Source organism: Orycteropus afer, unplaced genomic scaffold, assembly GCF_000298275.1.
Source record: "Orycteropus afer afer isolate SDZICR_OR568_19922 unplaced genomic scaffold, OryAfe1.0 scaffold00371, whole genome shotgun sequence".
NCBI lineage: Eukaryota > Metazoa > Chordata > Mammalia > Tubulidentata > Orycteropodidae > Orycteropus > Orycteropus afer.
The window spans coordinates 3,331,869-3,334,977 of NW_006921958.1; positions in this window are offsets into that span (position 1 = coordinate 3,331,869).

The following is a 3,109-nucleotide window of genomic DNA, read 5'->3' on the forward strand; positions in this document are numbered from 1 at the left end:
GCCTAGCTTTGCCTCCCATACCTTTTACCTGGATATCCTGCTGCTCCTGGGGTCCCCAAGACCTCTCCTGCTCCCTCCCTTTTCTGGCTCTAGGGGGCTTGTATATAACAATATACAAATATGTTCATATGAAATAAGGAAGAAATATTCATAATCATTACAATCCTCATTTCTGCTACTAGTCGTATAGTCATAGCTAGTATTTTTAACTACTTTCTTTCAACACTTATCTCATAAACTCTTTGCCTCTAGTAATCATCTCAGATAGTCATGGTTTCTTGCCTTGTTAGGTGTTCTAAAGAGTCACTCATGAAATGTTTAAGCCATTAGTGGTCCTATTTGAATTGAGTTGTTAAAGATTTTCATTGATTTTAATCACAAGGCATGGGAATGTTATGAAGTACCCCAAGGAGATCCTGCATTCCAAACAGAGTCCTCCTTACCCCTATTGTGGAGTGTCAAGTCAGTTTCCCCCTTGACAGTCAGGAGCAATCCTTTTAGCCAGTACTGTAACTTCTCCTTCACTTGTTGACTCAGTAGCATGAGGAATACAAAGTGGCTGGGTGACAGTCTCAACCTCCAGATCAATAGGATCATTGCTGTGTCTATGGTAGAACATTCTTCCCTACAAAACTAAGACCTCTAGACTATCAGAGCATAAGGTCACGGGCACAGGAAGCAAATATTTTGTTAATGGATCAATAAGGATAATAATGAGAGCAGCCATTCTCATTTCATTTCATTGAAAATGAAGAGGACTTGAAACACTTATGGATGAGGATCAAAGACTATAGATTTCAGTTTGGATTATAACTCAACATAAAGAAAACAAAAATCCTCAAAATTGGGCCAATAAGCAACACCACAATAAAAGGAGAAAGTATTGATTTTGTCAAGGATTTCATTTTACTTAGCTCCACAATCAATACACCTCAATATAAAGAAAACAAAAATCCTCACAACTGGATCAATAAACATCTTCATGATAAGTGGAGAAAAGATTGAAGTTGTCAAAAAGATTTCATATTACTTGTTTCTACAACCAACACCAATGGAAGCAGCAGTCAAGACATCAGATGACATATTGCATTGGGCAAACTGGCTGCAAAAGGCCTCTTTCAACTGATGAAGAGCAAAGATGTCTCCTTGAAGACTATGGTGCTCCTAACCCAAGCCATGCTATTTTCAGTCTCCTCATATGCAAGTGAGAGCTGGACAATGAATAAGGAAGACCAAAGAAGAGCTGATGCTTTTGAGTTGTGGTGTTGATGAAGAATGCTGAAAGTGCCATCCACTGCTAAAAAGAACTAACAAATCTGTCCTGGAAGAAGTGCAGCCGGAATATTCCTTGATAGCAAGAATGGCCAGACTTTGTCTCACCTACTTTGGTCATGTTGTCAGAAAGGACCATTCTCTGGAGAAGGATATCATGCTTGGTAAAATGGAGGGTCAGTGAAAAACGGGAAGGCCTCAACAAAATGGATTGACACAGTGGCAGCAATGATGGGCTCTGGTATAGGAAGGATCGTGAGACTGGAACAGGACTGGGCAATGTTTTGCTCTGTCGTACATAGTGTTGCTATGTTGGACACGACTCGATAGCACCTAACAACAACAACAAACAATCAATGCCCATGCAAGCAACAGTCAAAAAAATGAAATGAGTTTTTCACTGGGCAAATCTGCTGAAAAAGACCTCTTTAAAGGTCTGAAAAGCAAAGATGTCACTTTGAGGACTAAGGTGCACCTGACCCAAGCCATAGTATTTTCAATCTCCTCATAAGCATGCAGAGCTGGACAATGAATAAGGAAGACCAAAAAAGACTTGATTCATTTGAATTGTGTTGGTGAAGAATATTAAATATACCAGAGACTGCCAGGAGAATGAACAAATCTGTCTTGGAAGAAGTACAGCCAGAATTCTCTTTAGAAGTGAGGATGGTGAGACTTCATCTCATGTACTTTGGACATGTTATCAGGAGGGATCAGTCCATGGAGGAGGACAGCATGCTTTGCAAAGTAGAGGGTCACCAAAAAATAGAAAGATCCTCAATAAGATGAATTGACACAGTGGCTGCCACAATGGGTTCAAACACAGCAACAATTGTGAGGATTGTGCAGAATCTAGCAGTGTTTCCTTCTATTGTACATAGGGTCACTATGAGTTGGATCCAACTCAACAGCACTCACCAACACTCATTTCTACTCTTCTATTTCAGGCTTCATGAATCATGGCTGTGGGAGAAACAGTACCATATGTTGGGAACTAATTAGAACATATATTTCATCCCAAAGAACATTACTCAGCCCTAGCTGGTGCCATATCTTAGTCTTCAAAGGTCATCCCACCATTTTATCAAGGAAGCTGCTTCAGGATGATGAGTAACATGGTAAGATGAGTGAATTCTGTGAGCATGGGCCCATTCATACACTTCATTTGTGATGAAGTGAATTCTTTCATCAGAAGTGATGCTGTGTTAAATGCCACGATGAAGAAAAAGATGTCTATCAATTCATGGATGTTCATTTTGGCAGAAGCAATTTACCTTTGCAGGGAAGGCAAATCCATATCTAAAGCAGATATCTCTGCTAGGAAGAACAAAGGTCCATGAGTTGTCCAATGTAATCAATCAGCCAACAGCTATCTGGAGGCTTACCCTAGGGGAATGGTGCCGTATCAGGACTCAGCATTGACCTCTGCTATTGTCAGATTGATACCAGCAGTGGCTGTAGCTGATTGGCCTTAGCTAGTGGATTTCCATGTTTTTGAAGCCATGTATAACTTCTATTCCTGCCAACATGGTTTCTTTGTTCATGAGCCCATGGAACAATGCCAGGAGTGACTAAGAAAGAAGACTCTCTGATATCCACAAACTGATCCACCTGGTTAATAAAATCTTCCTCTACTGAGGTCACTCTTTGGTGAACATTCACTGGGGCACAAATAAATATCTTCAGACTCTGTGCTATTTATCCATACCCTCTTTCCCAAGTCTTTCTTGTCCACGATTTTCCCATTGTATTGTTTCCCATTCCCTGACCATCCAGCCACAACATTAACCACAGCCCATAAATTGATATAGACTTGTGTCTCTGGCCATGTCTCCTT